General features: G+C 38.3%; 1 long non-coding RNA gene across 1 annotated transcript in view; it reads right to left on the bottom strand.

Moving 5' to 3' along the window:
* The window catches only part of LOC129046658 (uncharacterized), a 28,249-nt gene extending 3,535 nt beyond the window's left edge, over window positions 1–24,714 (bottom strand). The window contains exon 1 of the long non-coding RNA XR_008508313.1: window positions 24,605–24,714. This is a non-coding gene — a long non-coding RNA (uncharacterized LOC129046658). The remainder of the gene's footprint in view (window positions 1–24,604) is intronic.
* Window positions 24,715–24,745: the final 31 nt, after the last annotated feature.

Raw genomic sequence — 24,745 nt, forward strand, 5'->3', positions numbered from 1 at the left:
CCCAGATAGAGGTCACCTGTCTACCTTACTCTCCAGTTTTCCTTTGAAGGAAATTAGCTATCTCTGTTCACATCAAAGCAGGAGGGCAGCTTTGTGGGTAGCTCACTAGCAACTCTTCCCAAAAGACAGCACAGACCAGCCTACACTCTGTGGGTCCTGCTCAATGTAGTCCTCCAACACCATTCAAATAAACCCACATTCCATTCTGTCATACCCCACAGCCTACACCCCATACCCTGCAGCACATACCTTAAGATTCATATAATGAAATCTCCACTCTAGAAGACTGAAATACAACCCACATGTTACACTTTGATCAGAAAAATACATAAAAAATAGCAACTTGTAAGGCCACCCTGTGAAGCTCAGAAAACTCTTACACTATGAACATGACCAGTCTGTTCCTGAGGACAGTAGCCCTGTAAAGCAAGGATGTTTCCATCCTGCACCAGGTGGTCTGTGGGCCAGGCATCACAGTCTTCAGCAGACACATTTTACAGCATGAATGTACTGGGTCGATTTTAGTTTCTTTACAGGAAACTCCTGGATAGAAGTTAAGTGAGGAGAGCTTGATAGACTATGCCCTTCTTGGATCTGGGATGTCAGTGGAGAGAGGTGAAAAGTGTTTGGTGCTAATATCACCAAGTGCACCACTGCAAAGAACAGACAGCAGCGTCACTTCCAGAAATGGTAGCACAGCTTCCCAGGGAAGCAAGAGAGATAATTGTCAGCGGACCATTTCTGTAGCCCCTTGGCCTGGAAGACTACAAAGAGGAACTCCTATAAAGGTCTCCTATGGAGAGGTGATATGTCACAGTCTAGCAAGCCAAGCAAGATGGCAGGACAGTAATTCCAGTGCCAGGTGAATATAAATTCTCACCTGTGGTACCAGGGTACCAGCCTGGAAGCCTGTGAATACAGGGTAAGAAATACTGCATTCTCATGGCACTCAGGAAGCTTGCACCCATCATGTTTAACTGGTGCCTTTTGTGCGATCTCTTAGATATTTCAACTTTGACAGAATAAGTGGTCTAGTAAAGAGATTAAATCAAATGTCTATGTCTGTATTTCCACTAAGGACTAATCTAGATTAAACCCATTATAATTAAGAATAAAATTTTAATCCTAAATGAGTGGAACTTCAGCATGAGTAAGGCTGAAGTACTCTAAGCTACACTGCCATGCACGTTTATGGATTCAAAGTGAAAGATGCTGTGAAAATAAGAGTGGTTTTTGGCAAGAAAGGAAATTAAACTATGCTGAAAATATCTAAAGCAATACATTTATCCTAGTAACAAACCTTAATTACTCTATCACATTATCAGAAGGGATTTCATTAATCTCTCTGAAGCAAATTGTATCAGTCATCCACAAAATGTTCTAATGATCAATCTAAGATGGAAGTGAACCAAGCCATAACTTCTCAAGATTCCTTGTAACGACTCACAGAATACGAGCTGCTAGTAACACGTGAGCTGTGAGCTCGACATACAGGCTGCTACTTTGAAAGCATCTGAAATTCAGTAGACATTGATTCAAGTGCACTTTTAAAAAGCCGTTTGCAGCTTCCTGCTAAACAAGCAAAAAATCAGTTGCCAAGATGAAAAGTCAAGGGAGGGCCAAATGCAAAAAGCACAAGAAAAACTTTTGGTAAAAAATCTTTAAAACCCAGTACTGTTGTTCACTACAAAATTAAGGCTTGAAGTAGCCAGTATATGTACATTTGTTTAACTTTACCAGCATGAACTTGCAATCAGTTAAGCAGATTCCCAGTGGCAAGCTGTGAGTGAGCTTTGCTCAGTGGGGCACTGACTTGAGTCTGTCTCCTTTAGTATCAATTTTCATTAAGTGTATAAGACCTTAATAGTTTTGGGACCTTTAATCCTCAGTCAAATTTGGTTAAAATTGGCTGCCAGTTCAGAAATTATTAGAGGATTGTTAGACAAGCACATGAAAGGATAGAGGAACAAAAGAGCAGTAGAATCAAGTAATTTCTTTCCTTACAGAACTTGAAATAAAAGGGGCACATTGAAAGTAGGCTATGAATCAAGGAAGAAGTTCATAATGATGTTCCTCTTTGATCATCAAGAGTCTTCCAAAGATGATGCTAGAAATGTCATCGTCTGAAACCTTTCAAACTGTCATTTGTCAAAAATTTTGTGAATAAATAACAAATTATCCTGTAGAAAAAGCTTTTTTACAATGAATAATTAAGTATTTTCAGTAGAATTGATAAACTATATACAAAAATGGTTCTTTGTCATGCCTTTCATCAGGTGAGCAAATATATATGCTTATGGAACATACAGAAATTTATAAAGGTATGAAACTGTCTTTAAATTTAAATCTTCACTAAGTCTTCTTACAATATCAAAAAAATATCACTAAATCAGAAAGGAAACCCATAAGGTATTAAAAATGACACTATGTATGCTAGTCCAAAAATCTGTCCCAGCTGAGCTATATAATAAACCATCATTTCAGAGAGTATAATGAAAATAATTGGATTTACTTGGTATTTGGGTCTGAATGACTCACCCTTAAATTCAGCCTGGGTGTCTGTTTCTATGCCCTTTGTTATAAATCATTCTAAGGAAAAACAATCTGAACTATCTCCTCAAAGCACATGGATAACTTTATTGAAAAAAATGCACCCTGGAAATTAGTAACAATCTCTTAACTAGTACAGTTATCTTCCTGTGTTTGTTGTATGTACATTTACAAACTAAACCTCAGGCAGCTTACTTAGTCTCTCTGTCAGTATTTAACAAACTATTTTCCTCATGAAAAACCCAGTTCAAGTTCAGTTTCTCCTTGGCATCCATACTGTTAAACATAATTTTTGCAGAAATACCTCACCTAAGAATAGGAGTTGTATTTTATTTCACAGACCTAACTTCAGCAGTCTTCAACTGATCTGAGCCCCTCAGCACTCACGGACATATGGTGATGAGATTTGGTAATGTAAATGCAACATTCATTATAGGGTCACTGGCTGGAAGGTGGTGTTAAGATTCTGGGATCAAAAAAGCTAAAGTATGATCATGCAGTTTATTGCAAAAAGGCTCAGAAACATGCTCTGGTATGCTCACCCACAGAGCCATACATAGTGCTTACATTCAGCAAATATTGCCTCTCTTTAGAAAGAAAGACAAGAAAAAGCTCTTGAATGTCAAATTCATACATCAGTTCTGATTTTCACAATTTTATTTTTATATTGAGCTTTTTATTAACATCAAGAGCAAAAAGAGAAAGCAGCAATGATACAGCAGAATAAAGGAAATCCTAGCTGACAGCTCACTGGTAAGCAAGCAAGAACATTTGCACTTTCAGCAAATGGCTAGATTGCAGTGCAAGGTTGTGGGGCTTCTACCTGCTCACCTTAGAAGTAGCTACAGGTAGGACAGGCACTATTGCTTCCGTAAATTAATGGAGTAGCTAAAAGATCAAATTTAAAAGTCTAAAATTGATCTTAAATTCTTATCAGAAGTTAGTAGATAAAAAATTTGTCTTTTGAAATGTTAACATCCTATTGAGGTCCTACAGAAAGTCAATGGGCACCACATATATTTCAGCATCTTTAAAAAGAATCGGAAACTTAATTATAAGCCATGCACAGATTCACAAGGCAAAAGTCTAATCCTGGTCAAGTCAGTTGTAACCTCCAGCTTTCAAACCTTCCCATTGATGGGAACCTGGTCAAGGTTTCACCAGCAGTTTAAAAGAGGCTTCATGAGTTATTGGAGCCATATCTTTCTGTCAAGCTTTAAAATCAAACCAACTTTTTGGAATTCAGAGCAAGTTCTGAATTCCAAAAAGTTGGTTTGATTTTAAAGCTTGACAGAAAGCTGTGTGCAAACACAGAAACTGTCACTGAGAAGGTGACAGAAAGGCTCCACCCCAGGCCCCAGTACAGGCACACTTTTCCCATGTCTGTCTGCATGGGCCAGGCACCAGGGCCAACATGCTTTTGTACAGACAGCAAGTGATTTCCTTCTCTCCTGGCAGCCCCTCGTAAGAGCTAGCAACTGATCAATGGATGACAGAAAGAATCCTGCTCCTGAACTGTGCCAGACTTCTGACAACAACGTTTAACTACCCACTTGAAGTAAAGTTTAGGCAATATGGGGACGTAGTTACAGTACGTGTTAATGATCTTCCCATCCATACTGCCTACAGGACCACTAAAAAGATTTCTTTTTTCAGTGGAGATGATGAAAATTCACCAAAGTTTGCAATTTTGCTATGCACATATGGCACACTGCATTATGGGACTTGCAGTCTAAGACCCCAGAGAACTGCTTGGTTTTGCAACTCTTCCCTTAGGAACAACTCACAGCAGCAACACAGATTTTCCTATTTCCAATTACAGTCCTGCATGGATGCACTGACATGAGGAACATTCAATAATCAAGATCTGCAGTACCAAGACACACAGATGATAGCAGAAAAACTGGATTATTGATGCCTCCTTTGAACAATACAATGTAAAATGAAATATAGATTAAAACAATGGGGAAAATTAAATTCTTTTACTTGCAAACAGTATTAAAAGCTGCCATTTCAGCCACATATTCCACGTCTTTAGTAACCCAGTTATGATTCAAACAATTCTTACATGCATTCTCTGCACATCAGCAAATGAAATTACTCAACCCACTAATTATTTGGTTACCATTCTGTGACATGAATAATTCTAAAACTAAGCTCCTAAGAACTACTTCCTCCACTTTAAAGGCAAAATTCTGATTGGCATGCAGGAAGATTTGACAGATTAGTCAATGGGGGAAGCTAATCAGTCACTTGACTTTTTGTCCTACTGAAAAAATTCCCAAAGTTACAGCGAAAGTTGGTTTAACATGAATACACCTGCAGTGAAATTTTTCTCCTCCTTGCTCAATGGTATTATCAGAAATCTCATGTCTAAAAACCTCTCTCTTTTTGAGAGAAGTTACACTAATGGTGTCAAACTCAGAATGCTGTGACACATTAAACAGGGGTTTAGAGATGGCCACTACTTCCCAAGATTAGGTCCTGAGGTTTCATTGAAATTCAGTCATTTGGTGCTCTTTTGTTGCTGAAGCCCACCATGATGATTGTGCCAACAACCTCATTAATCACCAAGGTGACTAGAACACTTGAAACTCAGAAGAAATGGATGAAACCTTATCCCACTGCTCTTCCATACTTCCACAGCTAAGTGTGGAAGTACCTACATTGTACTTGAAGCACACAAGAGACATTTTGCAATTTGCACTAAGTTCAAAGTCCCATTCCTACAATCTCTGAGAAGAGGGTAGGTTTGGATTTGGCTTTGGTAAAGATTAGCCTATTCCAGGATATATACTGACCTGAAAAGAAGAAATATGGCACCTCTGAAAATGTGTGCCAAAGACAAAGGGTTTTTAAAATTAGAGGAAAAATAAATCTGCAAGATGCTTTTTCCTACTATTATGCTTCAGGATAGTTCTGTAAGATATCTGCTCTAAGGCTTGTGCTAAACAGCTGGAATTCTCTGGAAGACAAGATTCTCACCTCCCTGATGCTCCTACAATCTAGATCTACTGCATTACCTCTGAGCTCTGAGAGGCTTTCTGCAATACTGGCAAGTGCTTCCTATACAAAATATTTCTGTTGTTCTACAAGGAGAACTGTGAATTTCTAAATCAATATTCTGGACTGTTATAATTGATCTGTATTTGTCACACTGCATTTCTATTTATTATGTTTACTTTCAGAGGCAAAATCAAATCTAAGGAACACTAAAGGAAAAGTTGATCAATCAATCAAATGATGAAAAAAGGATGGCCACAGAATTAGATCTCTAGCATGATCAGAGCAAAAAGGTATTTCCTGTAGTAATTTTATTTTGCACTCCCTTGTCTCAATTTAGGAGACAATTTCTTTTTTATATATGACTTGAAATATATCGGGATCATTTTAATCCTTAATTACCCTATCCTGAAGCTAGCTATTCCTTGTTTGCAACAGATACAAAGATCTGCAGGAACACGACTTTCCTTTGTATAATTTTCTTTGTCAATGAAAACTGTTACACTTGAGCCCATGGACTTAAATGTGCATTAATCTGTCTTGTTCACACTCATTCAGTGAGTAGTTCCATTACAATGAATGAGGCAGATAATATCTTGATCCAGATCCTGCAACTCTCTTTTAATTTCAGCACAACTAATATAAATAGGATGACATATGAGCTATCAGCAGTGAAATCAAAATACAAATACACTGAATTGTATTCCAAGCTACTTTGATGATTAAAACCTGGAAAAGTGAATTTTTAGTGAACTGAGAAGACTTGTTGTTTACAAGGCAGCTTGTTGAATCATCCCTTATTTTCAAGCCTGCATGAAACTGCCGAAACAGTTCTGTTCCTAATCTTTAGAAGTATACTGATTTATGGAGGGAGAGAATAGCTAATAACACTCATGCAAATATGAAGACACCTTGTAAGACATCCTACTGGTGTTTTATAGTCTGTCAATGAACATGTATTGTACACTCTGGAACCCCACTATCTACAAAGTGTTCTGCTTTGGGCAGTTTCATGTGAGTTTCTGTTCTCAAGCAGGTAGCCAGTCTACTGGCTTTTCTATGAAAATCAGATATTGCTTCCATTTATGTCAACATTTAAGTCAATCAGCTCAAACATTTTCATTAAGGAATATCATTAAATATTGTACCTATATAAGCAGTCCAATATTTCAAAATCTATACCCTTTTATCCTTAGGCAGGACAAAGCAACACATAGATGAAAAAAATTTTGATTTCCAGAACAGCAATAGCTAGAGCCAGACAGTTTTTGTCCAAGCTCAGAGTTTACAGCTATTGAGTACATGTTCATTTTATTTGTAGTAACAGCTGTGATTTCTACACACATTTTGCCAATCGGAGGACAAGCATTTTCTTCTGAGTAACTAATCATGCCTCCAAGGGCCTGTGTTAGCAACACAGACATCCTTTTAAGGGAATAGAAAACACCACCTTTGCTATAGCTTTGACCTAAACCCAAAAGAGCAAGGCCCATGGGGTCATGATTTCAAGCAGCACTGCCCATACCTTTCCTCTCAGTCATGTATTAGATCATTACTTCACCACTATGGGAAAAGAAGTATGAACAAGTTCACTTCTACTTTCATATTTCTCATGAGTTCAGCAGTTCCTAAAGGCTGATACATAGAAAGGTCTTGTTGCAGACTGATTATAGGCTGGTTGCCAGAAAGATCAAGTAAAGTATTTTAAGCTTCATCAACCATATGGATGTGCCTTGTCTTTTTAGAGGCTGTATTTTTCCCTGAGGATTTTCAACATTTTAAAGTTCTACTATTTAGATTTTTAATAATTTCAGATAAATTTAGGATGACTGAGACTCAGCACAGAAGTCCACAAAACTGACAGGAATTTTCTAAGAGTGCTAGGTTCTTGGATGTTAAATTCCTTTACCTTGTGTGGCTATACATTCATAGAATGGGTGAGGTTGGAAGGGAACCCAGTGGGTCGTCTGGTACAACCTCCCAGCTCAAGCAGGGTCATCTAAGAGCACATGGCACAGGATTACGTCCAGACGGTTCTTGAGGGAGACTCCACAATCTCTGTTGGAGAGAGGGCAAATCTCTTTCAGTATGTGGTCACCTGCACAGTAAAGAAGCTCTTCCTCAAGTTCAGGTGGAACTTCCTGTGCATCAGTTTCTGCCCTTTGCCTCTTGTCCTATTGCTTGGCTCCACTGAGAAGAGCCTGGATCTATCCTTGGACATCCTCCCTTCAGATACTTGTAGACATTTATGATGTCCCCCCTCAATCATCTCTTCTCAAGGCTGAACAAGCCCCTGTACTTAAGCCTTTCCACATAAGAGCTCCAGATTCTTAATCATTTTTGTAGCCCTCAGCTGGACCAGCTCCAGGACCTCAATGACTCACCTGTAATGAGGAGCCCAGAACTGGACACAATACTCCAGATGCTCAGCTCACTAGGGCTGAGTAGAGGGGCACATTTTCAACTGTAGATACATTAGATAGTGTAGTAGAGGAAATGTATTGTACTTGAATATCTATGTATGGGCTTTGCCCCGGGAGGTCCTGATTGTCCTTGATGGGCTGAAGCTGCCAGGTCCTTAATTGGGCGCAGCTGTGACCAATGAAGATGACTGGGATAAAAGGGGGTGGGTTAGCCAGTCAGGGAGAGCCTTGAAAGAGCTCTGAATTGGGAGAGAACAATATGCAGAAAAGGAGTCTGTGCTGTGAAGATCTGCAGCCATAAGAACACACTGAGGAGGTATGGACTTTAGAAATCTGATAACAACAGTATGGGACTCCAGAAATAGAACCATGACAATTGGTGACCCTGATGTGATAGTTGGTAGAAGATGAGACAGCCAAGAGCTGTGAAAGAACATAGCCTTTGAGCAAGGAGCTATGTGTGTTGTACATGGCCTTTGAGTCATGGGGAAATGCATGTATTGTACTTGAAGTATTGCATGTAAAACTTGGTTCTGTAAGTAAAAGAAAAGGGGGAAATATAGTAGAGGAAATGTATTGTACTTGAATATCTGTACATAGGCTTTGCCCTGGGAGGTCCTGGTTTTCCTTGATGGGCTGCAGCTGTGACCAATGAAGATGACTGGGATAAAAGGGGGTGGGTTAGCCACTCAGGGAGAGCCTTGAAAGAGCTCTGAACTGGGAGAGAATAACATGCAGAAAAAGGAGTCTGTGCTGTGAAGATCTGCAGCCATAAGAACACACTGACGAAGTATGGACTTCAGAAATCTGATAACAACAGTATGGGACTCCAGAAATAGAACCACAACAAGACAGCAATTAATAATAAGTGTTTAAGGTTTGTTGCACTTGATTAGCTGCAGCCAAATATTTCTTGAATAGGAAAAGCTGATTTTATCTTTGTGACTCTGGGTTGAACATCAACAGTCCCTGCTGCCCCTTAACACACGCACATTTTGAAATCATATCTTCAGGTCCTCCCTATCTAGTTGTCTTTTTTTCTGTTGGGTTGGAGACTCTTGCATTGCTCTACATTTTTGCCACTAGTTACATGCCTGATGATCTGATGTAAGCATAGCTCTACCTCGCTGCCAGGAAATCCTGCTGAAAATCAAGTCTCTCATTCTCTGGCACATGAACAAATAAGTTCAGGGGTTGTCTTCAGTGCCTGGAATTACTGCAGAAGACTTTCCCTTCTGGTATCTCTACCCCACTTTTAAACTGATTTGACCTGCAGGTTACAAAGGGATGAACAGGGGTCCCTATGGCATGACAGCAGAGGCCTTGCTTCTTTAGTGAGCCAGCTTAAAAACTGACTCTTGGGTGATCTTAGACATTACTACAGATGACATAAAGGCTGATGCATGCAAGAAAAACTGTCCATCTGGGCATTTTCACTGAAGTTTTATCAGATCATGCTCAAGGAGGCAAAAGAAGTAGCTCTAAGTTTTAAAAATCCTATCTTAGTAGCTTACTATTTCTACTATTTTAAGTTCTCTAAAGCCAGTGAAGCCCACCTCAAAAGGTTCCAAAATGGGCTCTCAGTTTAAGCTCTGGCAAGAAATAATTCTCTTTCAAGTCTCTCCTATACATACCTGGAGGAAAAATGTGATGAATTAAACAAGACACTTATCCCATGTACAACACAACTGAAATTGGAAAACTGGGAATTTCTCCAAAAATATAAAAATGTCCTGAAAACAGTCTAAATTTTAGGTAGAAAAATGGAAATTTAAAATACTGTAATTAAGCACACAGCATAATTAAAAACAGCCCTCAAAACAAAGCCCTAAATCCTCTAGAGAAAAATATATATTGAGTGCATGATGACATTCACCAAATGTATTTCTCCAAAGTGCGTGACCTGAGAAAAATGTTAGGAGAAAAAACTGGGGTTTTTGCTATTTCACAGCAACTTCAGAGCACCCAAACAGCACAGGATCAGTGCCCAGTCTGTATGTTCTTTAGCAATGGCACTGTTAATAGTATCTTCAGAGGAGGTGCAGCATATCAAACTCCATTTCAGTCCCTGAGAAATCTCCCTATAACTTCCAAGAGAGCTGGGCACTGTTTCATATGAATTATATTTCCCTTACAGACTGATTTGCATTTTATTGCCCAAGTTAAATAATATCAAATCTCCTAAGAGGCACAAAATTTCCTAGAACCTATGTCCTGCCCTGCCTTCATTCCCCAAAAGCGATCTTGAGTAGAGGCATACAACTGTAATAAACTAGATTTTGGCAAGTTTTGCTCACCAATTAAATCTATTAAAGTTAAACAAGTCTGTTTGATCAGAACTGAAGCTTGAAAACATTGCTGGGAATCTATCTCCTAAAAGGTCTAGTACAGAAACACCAACACAGTTTGGTAATAACTGCTAATTTATTGCACATCACAAGTTTTTCTTGAAGGAACACAGAGGACAAAAATTTTCAAGCCAGTTATATTTTTACTCAAATGCCAGCAAGCCTTAGGGATAACCCTTACCTGATGAGCAATACATGATGCAACACATGCACTTCAGCAATGGCCATCCATGTGCAGTGTCTCCCATTCCACCTACTGCTGCATTTGGCATCAGGACAAAACAGGGTTTTGACAAAGGCAGAGGTTCAAGAGGAAACCATGGCCTCTCTAGAGTACAGAACAAGCAGCCCCTAGAAGCAAGTGCACAGGCACTGGTCATCCACAGCAGCAAGTACAGAGCACACCTGCATTCAGCAGATGCAAAACCTCATCCTGTGCATGAACACAAAAACCTTCCAAATCCTTCCACTACTTGTTCTGTTTTGTTCAGGGAGCTCATCCTTCTCTTAGCAGACAAAACATAAACCTAGAGCTCTATTTACATACTATCACAAGGAAGTTTACCCTTAAGATTAATACCTTAATGCATAAATCCCTCCCAGTGTAATTACAAAAAGAAAACAGTGAGCATCATTTGCTGTCCTATGTAACTACACATGCATAAGGCATATTCTCCTACATGAGGACTGCTAGGACAATTACACTTTACTGAAAGCATATGCTCTTGCTTTTAGATGGAGATTTGCTCATATAATTTGAAGGGTAAGGTAAAAAAAAATTATTACTGTAGTTGTGCTGTGATTCCTGACCAAATTTGCTTAAACTGTGACACATCACTGACAAGATATCCCTCTACTCCTCTAGGGATATATATTCATTATCTTGGGAGCACACTGCCATAAGCAATGGTTCTTTTCAATATCCATATACAAGAATATATCCCACAGTTTTCACTATCTGGATTTGTTCCCAAAATAATTTCAAGAAATTTCTAGGCCATTCTATATAAGTAAGCTTTTCTAAAATATTCTTTGGGAATAAACTCTAGACGCAGATGGATCACAAACACTGGAACCCAGCAGGAAATAGATTATTAGCAGTCAGCATTTGCACACTTGCTCTTCCTTAAGACTCTATGATTAAAACTGATGATTTGTTGGTAAAAAAATAACATCATCCATTTTGGTCTTCTGAGCAGTTTCTTAGTTATATCTGTGGTATTCAACTACGTTTGTCCAACACCTTCATTCTTACCTTCATGATGTTTCCAGAGTTTGTGCTACTGATACAATGCTCTGCCTTATTTGATTATATAAAGAATGAAATTTCACATCACCTTCCTGTCCATGTGAGAATATCAAAATGATTCTTGAATAAAAATGTGCCACATCCTTTTTTTCTGGAAAAAGAAACTGCCCTCAGAGATTCAGTGAGTGGGCTATTGGAGAAAATTAAGTGCCAAAACAGAGAAGTCAGTGATGAATCAAAAGACTTATTAATTCCAGTTCCCTTGGGAGCTGTACCATGTTTTGCTTGACATTAAAAAAGATTGATAGGTGTGAATTATTCTCTACTGGAGGTGAATACCAAAGCATATTAAAAAGCAGTACCATTTCATTTGGATTTCCCATGTCCTGCCCACTGAATCAAGTTTTCTTCCATTTCACACATAACATTTATCAAAACTTTTCAACACTGAAAAAAAACAATGAAAAATATTAACAGGAAACTGGAACGGTCAATATTTGGAGAATAGATCCTTCATTCTTAAATATTTCTAAAAGACTGTGACAAGAAGTGATTTTTAGAAGTATTTCATACATTAAAATAGAATATATATTTACTTTATTTGACTTAAACTTACTCTATAACTACAGTAAATTCATAATAACATCTGATGTAACTATGGATCAAAATTTACATGGAAATATTTGCTTGAACATAATTGCACTTGCAAGCATTCTCTCCTACTAATAGTCAAACTTCAATCTCAATCTATCCTGACACAAACCACTGATGTACAGCTAAATAACTTGGCAGGCAGGAAAAGCAGTATTTCAGCAATTCTTCAAGTTATTGTTGTCTCAGCACAAAAAAGCCCATACTTACTTAATGAAAAATATTACCAATCTCTAGGGTGTATAAAACAAATTGGTTTTAATGCAGCAGTTTTGGCTCATATTAAAAGCATGCGGAGATTAATTTCTTTCTTTTTGAAGGTAAAATGAGTTAACTCTGCCAACATTTACAGAAAAAGTTCTAATGCTCTTAAGCACTTCATAAAAACCCCCAGGCCACAGAGTTCTCTTTTGGTGACAACGTAGGTATCATGTGAAACACTAAACACCTAATAATTAAAATTTACAAACTAGATTCTTTTTTGCAAACTTTAAGGTATAAGCAACAAATTTAATTTGTACATTCAGTCTAAATAAGTCTTTTCATAAATAGACACTATTTTTAGGATACGATTATCCAGTTTGATCTGATATTAGAAGCAAAGTGTCAATAAATACATGCATTTTTGTACTGTTTTGTAAATGAATATTGAATAGAATACTGCCACCTTTTGGCTATGATCTGGCCTTAAAAATGCAACTTCTTTGTAAAATTTCTAAAAACATTAGATATGTAATGATTGATTGTTCTGATGAAATCAGTCTGTCAATAGGAAAATGTTATGCTTATCATTAACATATTGTTGATGTAAGAACTTTTCATACTGAACTGCATAGTGTTATCTTATTATTTCAGGATAATGAGCAAGTACTTTCACAAGGGCTTTTGTCTTTAGCAGAAAAGATGCATCCAAAGCTCAACAGCAAGTTAATGGAATTACTACTTTACAATCACAGCAATTCTTCTACTGCTTAGAGTTAAATAATACTTCAGTGCAATTCATGCACTCAGCTTCATAAATACTGAATCACAGACTGATTCTCAGAAAATTCTTGCTGATGAAGTTAATCATAAGCATTTAAAAATGTGAAAGGTTAAAGGCATGTAAGTATTTCAGTAACCTCTGAAAGAAGGACTCCAAAGTCATGAAAAAATGATGCTACTAGAACAGGCAGTGAAGAAGAATTGGGATTTGGGGTTAATCCCTAGCAAGTGTTCCAAGTCATTGCAGAGAGATTCTCCCAACTGCGGGCTAATCAGGTCTCAATTCATTTATGCTGAATAAATTAAATAAGAGGATTTGATCCATCTTTAGGGAAGAGTTTGCTGATTAAAAAATCAGGAAAAATAAGTACTCCCTTTTTTGTTTTGCTATTTGTTTTATCTGTTGGGGTGTCTGATTATCAAGGTACACAGAAGGACTATCACTTCTCTATGGGCTACTTTAAATAGATCCTATAAGCCTACAACATGTTTACTATAAAGTCATCTATCTCAACTCTCCAGTTTTGCACTGTCAGACAAAATAACTAGTAACTTGATGAAAAATACAAAATCCCCACTAGACTTCTTTAATTAAAAGGAGAAAGGTTCTTACCCAACTCCCTGTAAAATGCCAATGCCATAGTTAAGTGGAATACAATTTTCATTTGTAAGCATTTTCATACCACTATGCTTTAAAGAACACGTTAAAAAGCAATGACCATGAATCATTTTGCCACTTTAAAGGCAGCATTCTTGTATCCTTTTTCCTACTATTGTAAATACTTTGTATGTCAAAATTTTGTTAAATTCTATCAGAGTTAAGTAGAAGGATTTCACTAGACTGGAAGCTTGATTTCCATCAACAAGTATAAACACTTGAAACTATCCTGACAACATTTTGGAATTTCAAGATAGCATTCCCATCTAGAGAAGAACAAACAGCAAGATTCCTATACTTTTAGCCACTATTGAAGTAGTTTCTCCTTTTAAACTAATCCTATTAAAAATACCTGCATTTTTCCACTTATTGGCTATTGGCACAGACCAAAACTGTGCAGGCTCAGTTGAAACTTTTTATACAACAAATTTGTTCTTCAGAATTAAGTGTATAAGCAATTCGCTTCAGACACTTTGCTCCCCATCCATCCTATTCCAACCTTTTTTTTTTACCAAGATAATCTGAAGAGGACAACGAGGAATATTCACAAAACGCCTGGTTTTTGGGAACAAAATTTAAAGCAGCATTTAACTTTGACAAATAGCCCTCACTAACCTTTAAAAATTTGCCTGTAGGGATAAAATGACAAATGACTCTCACAATGGGACTTATTAGACTTTTAGACTATTGCTCTAACGGGGCCCTTCAGGAAATATGTTTCAGATTATATCAGCACTTCCATTTTTCAGGGCCTAATAACTCAGTTTGAAAAAAATAACCAACCAAAAGAAGCAAAACAAAAACCACACACGCACCTTCCCTGGGGGATGAAACTTGACACGTGATGTCATGAATGAACCTTGCTTCAAAATTTAAAACACGTAAGCTTCACAACATTCTGTGCCCATCATGCAGCTCATGATATTCAAATAAGGGTATTGCAAAAGATTAGCATAGGCTACTAAAATGTTTTCAGTATTTTGAGAGGGGAAGAAAAATTTGACCTCTTTAAAGGTCTTAAAGGTGATTTAACAGAGTGGGGAAAATGCTGCACTGCTGCAGGCAGTATTAGCTGTTAAACTTATGCTCTAGTCCAAATCCTCTATTTGTTTCAGACCCCTTAAAAACAACTGAAGTCAACAGACACATCCCACTGCCTTCAACAAGTTTGGATCAAAGTCCTTAAGATTATATTATGCCACAGACAACCCATCTATGGAATATACCAGACATTTAGAAATACCAGTCATGTTAGGCAAGGAGGGCGTAATTATTGAGATCTAAGACATCATAGTCTGTTGACTGAAAGCAGTAATACATATTGTAGAGATCAACATTTGTATTAGAAGTTCAACAGTGAGAAAGGAAAGTCAGCTTCCCCTTCACCTTCCTCTGCATTCAGAGCAGGGATTCTGAGCAAGTTCACCGAGGAGGCAGTCACAGCACTATGTAGTAGCTATTGTTCTCAGATGGAAGAGAAGCCCATAGCCACAGGGTGATCAGTTGGCAGAAGTGCCTAAACCATTTCTCCTTCCACTGAATTTTCCTGAAGCAACCATGTTTATTACATATCTACTAAAAAACTTAAGTGGTGGACTCAGTAGAGGAATAGTTAGTAATAAGTGAGTATATTTATTTCAGATACTCCTTTAGTAGTAAAAATTGCATCTTCCTTTTAATCTACTCTTTCATTATAAAAATTTTCAAGGCGTTCTTAAAACTATATTCACTGAGAGTTCAAACTGTCAAGGCCATATAGTATGATTGATAAATAGTGAGAATTTAGAAGAGCCAGAAAACGTAAGAAAGCCTGTCTCTCAGACATCTTAACATGGAACTGGCAATAAATTTACAAAGGGTGCCTCAAAAAAGAATTTTAAAATAAAATAAAATCCAATCCAAACTTTGTCTGCTCTTTACTTTCTACATCTTACACCCGTCAGATAGGAACACCGATATGTGTTCTGCTTCGAAAGCATTGAGCTCACCTCACATTTTGTAAGGCAGCAATCTCTTTACTATGGCACCTTACTGACTCTTTGAATATGTCCAGACTGGTCTGCAAGCTTTGTGGTAACTCTCAGACTCAACCTACTAAAAATCCAGACCCCGTAAATAAACCTGGATTTCCTACCAAAACAAAGAAGTGCACTTCCAGCTCCTTCTTATATGGAAAAAAAGATGACAGGGTGCATAGGCAGTACAGAGATCTTCATGAGCACAGAGAATTTGTTTCCTTTTCTGCCCATGAGCTACTCACCTATCTTTAGTACTTTAACTCATGTCCTGTTATATGACTTGTCCAGCAAATGTTTTAGTTGCTGTTTCTCTTACTCATTTTTATCCCTATTTGGATCTGCTGTGCCATCTCCCACATTGTACCCCACTAAAATTGTCCTTAGCTTATTTCTTTGAGCTGTCTTTGTGTAATTTATTATCTCCATATGATCGTCTAGTAATATTCTTACACAACTTTATCTCATGTATCAATCATCCATTCTATGTATTGTCCCACAATTATCACAATGAATGTAGGCTACTGCAGCTGTGGAAGAACAATGCCTTCAAAGACAGCTCTCAAACAAAAGGAGAGAAATGAACATCTTCACCACAACCCCCGCCCCCGTGAGAAATTGTGCTTTCCACTGTCTTAGACTCATTACCGACTGGAGGCCCCTACAACAATTAAGTACTCCAAGAGACCAGAGTGAGGTCAGATCTCTTCCTCTTTTCCTGGTCCTGCCACCAAGCTATTGTGCTAGCTCTCAGTAAGTCTTTATCATCTCCCTGCTTCAATTTTCCTCCTCAACAAATGCGCCTAAAATGTTATCCCTCCTGGAGAAGTTAATTTGAGATGAGTACAGGGAACACTGTAAGATTGGAATGTTTTTCTTGTGGTTAGCATGGTGACGCAGTCCACTTCCCATGGACAAAGCCCGAGAACAGGCAGGGTTTCTTTTTGTATTTTCAGGCATCTTTGGTGCATTGCTGTTGCAGGAAAAAAAATTAAGCAATAGCAAGTAGGTAATGAAAGTGTCTATACCAGTGTGAATATCTGAAACTGAACTTTATATCCTCAGGAAGACTGCTAGTTTCCACTGACAATCTGTACAGTCTGGATATAAATTTTGATAACATTGTGACTGAACAGCAGCACATCCCAACTCCTCCAATTAATACAGAGACAGAACCCCCAATTAGGAGGCTGATCATGCATTGTGTTTCTACATAGACTACTTGAGAAAATGAGAGACTAGGGGCCTCAAAGAAGGTTTTCCAAAAAAAAAAAGACATGGCTTTGGAGGAAAAAAAAAAAAAGGCCTGGAAAGAAGGGAAAGAAGGCAGTGAAAATCTCAGCTGGAATAAAGATCTCAGGGGTCAGGGGGTATGTGTGGAAACAACTGCCAGGGGGTGCTCAGGGACCTTGGTCTGTAATGACTGAGGCCAGTAGCCACGATCAGTGGCACACAAGAGATCCAACATGGCTTTGGTTCCAGCATTCCTGGACCAGCCATGACCTCCCTGCTGGGAAGGGAAGCCAAGACCTAAATATAATGCTGGGGGTGAGCAAGTCCATGTGAGATAGTCTAGTAGAGTGAAAAAACTGATCTTTGGTTCTTGAACGAACCCAAGTAACCAGATCCACTATGGGTGCTGGCTCCTGCCCTGCCCATGAACATTACAGGGTAGTATTCTGTAATGTATCCTGCAGCAGAGTCCCATCTTTTCTGAAGAAATGCTGTCTGACCCTGATGCACAAGGCTGTGGATGTATTAGACCATTGTGAATGCAGCTTTTTTGTTGGATTTGCCATGGTGACTCTGACCATTCTCATGATCTCATGAAGACAGGTATAGTAAGGTACAACCCTTACCCACATATGAAAGATACTGCCTGTATTTATACAGCATGCTCAGCTGACATCTCCAGACTGCCCTGTGTAATCCATTTTATATGGTCCAGAGACTCCCACAGCAAGGCACTTAGCACTACCTGCAAATATTCACCACCACAACTTTCCAAGCTACTCACTTCTGTGAAACTACTACAGACAGACAGGATATGGCCTGGCAGCCCCCATTCTGCCCTACAGCAGAACTGGAGAATGGACATGGGGCTGTGATCTCTGACACCCCATCCTCCATGCTACCAGGGCCAGCACAGACTCCAATAAATTGAGAAGGCTGACAACAGACAGCAATCCTACAATCCTGAAATGACAAATTATTCCTTCAGTAAATGCAGGTAAATATGCAGCTGCCAGGAAACATAAAGACTGTCTCTGGTTTTAATTGTTAGCTCTTCCTAAGTTACCTGAAATGAATGTCCAGTCCATATGCTCACAGTACCTCACGTGCCCTGTCCACTTTCCTGAACAACAACCCTAAGTCTCTCTTCTCTTAAAATTCAGCCCTGCTGCATGAGAATGCTACCCCACGCAGACAAAATTACGTATTTGGCAACCTAAGCCAGGGTTTAGGGTGGGCTGGTTTTTAAATAGAATTGTACATAGAAAAATAACAATTAGAAGAAATACAGCTCCCTTCCACCTTTTTCTGACTCTGAACTGTTTTCTGATGGGAAGTTTCTGGCCAGGTCCACCACCTGATTACAGAGCCATTGATTTTGAACCTAAAAAAGACAGAATATGTATGAAGCATTATACATCTCTCTTTCCCTGTTCTGCCCTGTTTCTCCCCCTAAGCTCTTTAGACAGCTTACTTGAGCATTAATTTACTGTGGGAATGATCTATTTGTGTTCCAGTTAGCAGGGCTTCTAAGAAGGTTGTGTCATGCTTATGTTAAGAGCTGTGGACTTCTGGGTCAGAGCTGACCAGATCCTAATGAACCTAGTGGGCAAGCAAGGCATACAGTGGTTAAATTTGGGTATTACTTTTGCTTAGGTACCTCAGAATCCTGTACTTAGGAGTCAAATTTAGGGTTGTGAATGTTACACATTTTCAGCCCTTAATTAGAGTAATATAGTATCCATAAAGTGTCATAATTACTGAAAGGAAGGTGACCAATAACACAGTAATAAAATAAAAACAAACGCAAAGCAGTGATAAAAAGTGTACGATATAATAAAAGATGAAAACATAATGAAAATTAATTCCACATAATCTGGTAAACTTCTGCAGGTCCTACCTCACATACATGAATATGACAAAAAATTATTTTACCCTCTCTTACTCAGAAAAAGCTCAGTATCTTACATTTCAAGAAATATACCCACTTGCTACGTAAAGCTTAAAGTTTACAATCCTTTTACCAAAGTCCTCATGAAAAAAAATGCTCTAAATTTTCTATGAATTAAAAAGGTTTTTCAAAGATTTTAAATATTGAAACTTGGAGGTAAATGTCTTAAGCTAAGATAGTTTCAAGCTTCATTTCCTGAACAATGAAAACGGAAGCAAATATTTAAATCCAAAGGCAGAAACTGTATCTGAAACAGAGGTCACAAAACTCATGCCTATAACCAGATTTATATCAACTTCAGATGGTTTTCAAATTATAGTATAAAAAGTCTAGTGATATATGTATCACCTTCAACTCAGATTTTCATGTACAATCATTCTATAACCTCTTAATATTTCATAATTGAACCTAAACTGATCCAACAGTCAAGGATAGAAAAAGAATATACAGTAAGCCCTGCTTACTCTTCATTGGCATGTAGAGTCCTTTTCAGATGTGAAGTGACCAGGATCCAAGGGAATGGCCTGAAGTTGTGTCAAGAGAGGTTTAGCCTGGATATTAGAGAAAAGTTCTTCACCTGGAGTGTGGCTGGGCACCGGAACAGGCTCCCCAGGGAAGTGGTCACAGCACCAGCCTGACAGAGCTCCAGCAGCATTTGGACAATACTCTTGGACACCTGGTGTGACTCTTGGATATGGTCCTGTGCAGGGCCAGGAGTTGGACTTGATCCTTGAGGGTCCCCTCCAACTCAGCTTTTTCTGGGATTCTGTGAAAATAATATTCACTTCCAGTTGTTGCACATTCATTATATTGAGGCTTTTCCATAATAGCCTATTATTTTTCCCAAATATCCTGGGGATACAACATTTAAAGATATTTCCCACTGGGAAATTTCACTTTTCCCCCTCCTTTTTATTTTCTTTTTCTTCTTTTTTTTAAATAAATCAAAGGAGGGAACAATTTCCAGTTACTTAATGCATGACTTATTGTACCTCTTAATGTACAAAGCTGTTTTGAAAAATAACTTTAGAGCACACTTATTTTGAAAAGCCTCATTTTTTTCTCTGATCTCCAGCTCAAGTATACTTGAACTGCAATGGTTTTTCTTCAAATCTCTCTCCTGTGAACAACTTGGGACTGGAAAGCAAAACTGGTTTATTTCATGCTCTTCCATCATCACCAATAATAAAGATCTGAGATTAAATTATGCCCTTGCTCATTGATTCCAATACTCTGGGATAAAAAGCTTTACTTACAATTTCCTTTGCCTTGTTTTGTATATTTAAAGTACACTATGTCATACTTACAGAGCCAAATTCATTTATTCCTTAGCAATCCAGCAAAGCTCGCTGAAGTATTCTGTAATTCCCAGGCAAGGGAAGTTTTGCCTTACAGCAAGCATTTGAAGTCTCTCTTGAAAGCACAGAATTAGACAAGCTGATAACACTTGAGATGCAGGTGTTATTTTCAAATAAAATTATACTTCCTTCTATCTTCTCTTGTTACCATGCTGAACATAATGAAAATTGTAGCATAGGGTGGAAAGGAAGGGACTATTCCTGTGTAAAAGGTTCCCCTCTCCATTCCTTTCATATTACCATATTCTCTAAAAAAAATCAAGGTAAGAGACCAAGAGCAAGCCCATATTATATGGTTTTTTAACAATTATCATTTTAACCCTATCATGTGTCAGTATATTATACCTCATGTAACCTTTAAGAGGATATTAATCAGCAAAGACATCTGCATTTGTAGGAGATTCACCTCTTAAAACTTTTATTCCAACAGGCATCTTGGAAGTATAAGCCATGAGAAAGAGAATATTTTTCCTTACAAGTGGAGTGTAAACATAAACCCCCTTTCCCTATGAAATAAATATCTTTTCACTTTGTCTTGTTCTTCCCAATCCCCTTTGTGGAGGGAAAGGGAAAGTATTTTATTTACCTGTTTTACAAAAACCTAAGTTTGGTTGGAATCTTGACAGAGAATATATTAGAACCTGATTGACTGACTTCACTGGATTCAAATTGTCAGTGAACCTTGCAACACAATAGCTTCATAAATTGTTTGGGGCGTTACATAAGAGAAATAGTTCAAAAAAGACAGAAAATATCATTCTGAAAGTTGAGGATAGAGCCACAGCCTAGAGCCCACTGGTAAAGTACCATCAGGTAAGCATTTCTGCCCTTGGCTTTTTACTATATTCACAGTTTCAGGTGAGGAAAACCTGCTTATCCTAGTTCCACAAGAAAAATGCAGAGTAACTCCACTAAGTTAATTATAATTACATTAGACAAGTTCTTCAATATTCTTAAACCAGAAAATAATGTATAAAATAATTATAAAGTTATAACGTGGTACAGAATCACAGAATGAATCAGCTTAGAAAAGACCTCCAAGATCACTGAGTCGAACCTATGACTGAACACCACCATGTCAACTAGGCCATGACACTGAGTCTTTCCTTAAACACCTCCAGGGACAGTGATCACCCTTTCTGTGAAGAAATTCTTCAGATATCATAATTCAATTCTTCAGATATTATAACATTCACCTAAACCTCCCCAGGCACAACTTTAGACTGTGTCCTCTTGTCCTACCCTTTGTTACCTGGGAGAAGAGGCCAAACCCTACTTGGTTACACCCTCCTTTCAGGGAGTTGTAAAGAGTGATTAGATGCCCCCAGCTCTTTCGGCCTCTCCTCATAGCACTTGTATTCCAGGCCCTTCTTCACCTCCATAGTCCTCCTCTGGACCCACTCCAGCACCTCAATGTCCTTCCCGAACTGAGCGACCCAGAAGTGGATTCGAGGTGAGGCCTCACCAGCGCTGAGAACAGGAGGACAATCCCTGCCCTGGTCGTGATGGCCACACTACTGCTGATACAGGCTAGGTGTCATTGGCCTTCTTGGCCACCTGGGCACGGCTGGCTCATGTTCAGCTGCTGTTGACCAGCAACCCCAGGTCCTTTTCCACTGATCCACATCCCACTGCTTGCATTTTGGACTCTTGTGCTTCCTCATTTTTTTTCCCAGATAGTTTAAATAGCACATCAACATAATCATGGTTTTCATGATGATTCAGCTGAATTATGAGATACCCTTTTTGTAAATTTGAATGCTATCCAGAAATAGTTGACAGCACTGAATTCCTCTAGATGATACATTCTTGATTTTAGAAATATTTTTGTTTTAAGCAGTGTAAAAATATTTAAGGAATGCAGGATTTAAAAATTGTTTTCAGATACAAAGTCAAAAGAAAAAACAATAGAAACATAATTTCTGAATTACAAATACAAAAAAAAAAAAGAAGCCCAAGACAAGTTACATAAGGTTTGAATCATATGAAAGGATGTGGAAGAAGTTAATAGATTCAATTTCCCTTTGATAATGTGAGACAGAAAAATACTTTATTATGATTTCCTAGTGATTATTTACTTCTAACAATTCAAAGAATGTTGGATTCCACTGTCATGTTAACAGTAAGATAAATGACAACCAATTATGTAAACAGAATCCTTCAGATAAAATTTCCTCACTATTTAGGAATTATGAAATCAAAAGACTTAGCCCAAGCAAGATACATTCCTGTTGATTTATTTAGGATAATCTTCTAGATAATTCTAGCCAAATGGGTTTTATTTCATTAGCCAAACTAGCAATCAAATACATTGGTGCTAAGAACCTTAAGTACAGAATTTCTAGAAGGGAAGAACTTCATTAGGTTAGAGGACTTCAGCCTCAAGCCTGTTCTATGTCAAAAATGAAATTTGGCCTAGAGGTACGATGCTTTGTATAATTCCTCAGTCAGGTGTCTGTGCAACAGTTCAAAACAGTTCAAAATAAACTCACATTTCCTGTTATTCATTTAAGACTAGCTAAGACGGTTTTGCCATGAAAGTTTAAATATATTTTACAAAAATTTTACCAAGAGGGTGAATACCTCACTAGATGATACAGCCAAAGCAGTTAAACATCCTCTTCTTAAAACAGTAATCCTCAGCGCAGTGTATGTTTCACTGAAGGAATTTAAAACAGTTTTCCTGATATTTTGCCTTGGCACAGTATTGTTTTAAGTCTTATGGTCTTTCTCTAAAAGGCTCTCCCCAGCTAGTTCTTGACACCTTTTCACTCATTACTGTACCTATTTCTAGCAGAGAGAAATTCATCAGCTAAAACCAAGCACTGTACGGGGCCTGGGATGCTTTTAGCATTTTGTAGTGCTGAGGGTCTTCCACTGGCAGCTCTGTAATCTGACTGTCATGAGGAGAAACCAGTGGCAAGTTTGAACAGGCCTTGGTAAAACCCACACTGTTATTATGGGAAAAATAATACAGGAGGATAATTTTCACCATTAGAGATTATCTATGCCATCAGTGATAAGTAGGTATCAAGGTAAACAGTATCTACAACTACTATGAAAAATACTAACCTATCTTGCAGATAAAAAGGGATTCTTTCTCACAGATTATGTTCTTAGAAAGATATTATTAATACAAAATTACACATATCACAGACTTATATGGAAGTATCACGTGAAGAATTACTTCATTCACACTGCATACTATTTTTCCCTTACAGGGCATCATTAAGATACAATGAAGTCTTACCTCTAGAAACCAGCCTGTCACATCCTTAATTCTATAGCCTTTACATCTTTCTGTTAAGGTGGGGAGAACATCACTAGCTGCCTGAATAATGGCTTAATAAGTGTTATGACCTTCTTATTGCTCACCTCTCATTTACATTTAAAACAAACCATCCAAGTCTAAAATTAACCTGTACTATAACTATACTAACTTGCTATTCCACATGAACAACTATTGTAGCTACCGTAGACATAGTCTGTAGTTATGTGAATCACTAAACAAATTATTATGCTTCTGCTCATGAAAGGAAAAGTTTGTTAATGACAAAGGTTTTAGTCACGCTTTATGAGAAGAGATGAGGCTTGTCTTACTGAACTCAACTGTGTGTCCTGACAAAAGTCACTAGAAAACTTACAAAGTGTAACAGGAAAAGAAACCTTTTATCTTTCTGATGAGTTAACACGGTGAATCACAGAATCATTTAGATTGGAAAAGACTTCTATGATCTAGTCCACAATTAAACCATGTCGCTAAGTGCCACATCAGACATTTTCTAAATACCTTCAGGGATGGGACTCAAGCACTTCTCTGGGCAGCCAGTACCAATGCTTCTTTACAATGGCTATAAGGAAGCTATAAGCAAGCTATCAGCAGTATTACTGATTCTTCCATTTCTGTTGCTAAACTCAGCAAATACATTTCTGCACTTGCTTGGAGTTCCCTGTGTAAGCCATTGTTCAGCAGCTCCCCATCTGGGAGCCTTTTTCCATCACATGTGACACAGTCTTGCCACGGAGAGCTTGGAAACATGGCCAACATGGACCAACCCTTAACAAACTTTTCACTTGGTGCCAAGGACAGTTTAGACCCCTTTTCAGATTCTCACTACCAGATTAGCCCGAGATCAAGTCAAGCTCACGCACGACGCGCAAGGTGTGGGGGCTGGACTCACAGCTCACAGCTCTTTCGGGAGATGTTCACCCCTCCGAAATCCCACTCTGACCCAGGGTACCCAAAAGTGTCGCCGAGCATTTGCTCACGCGCTCCACCGGCGCCTTCATCCCACGCAAGCGCGGCCCCCACACCACGCGAT

Source organism: Molothrus ater, chromosome 1 (assembly GCF_012460135.2).
Source record: "Molothrus ater isolate BHLD 08-10-18 breed brown headed cowbird chromosome 1, BPBGC_Mater_1.1, whole genome shotgun sequence".
NCBI classification, from domain to species: domain Eukaryota; kingdom Metazoa; phylum Chordata; class Aves; order Passeriformes; family Icteridae; genus Molothrus; species Molothrus ater.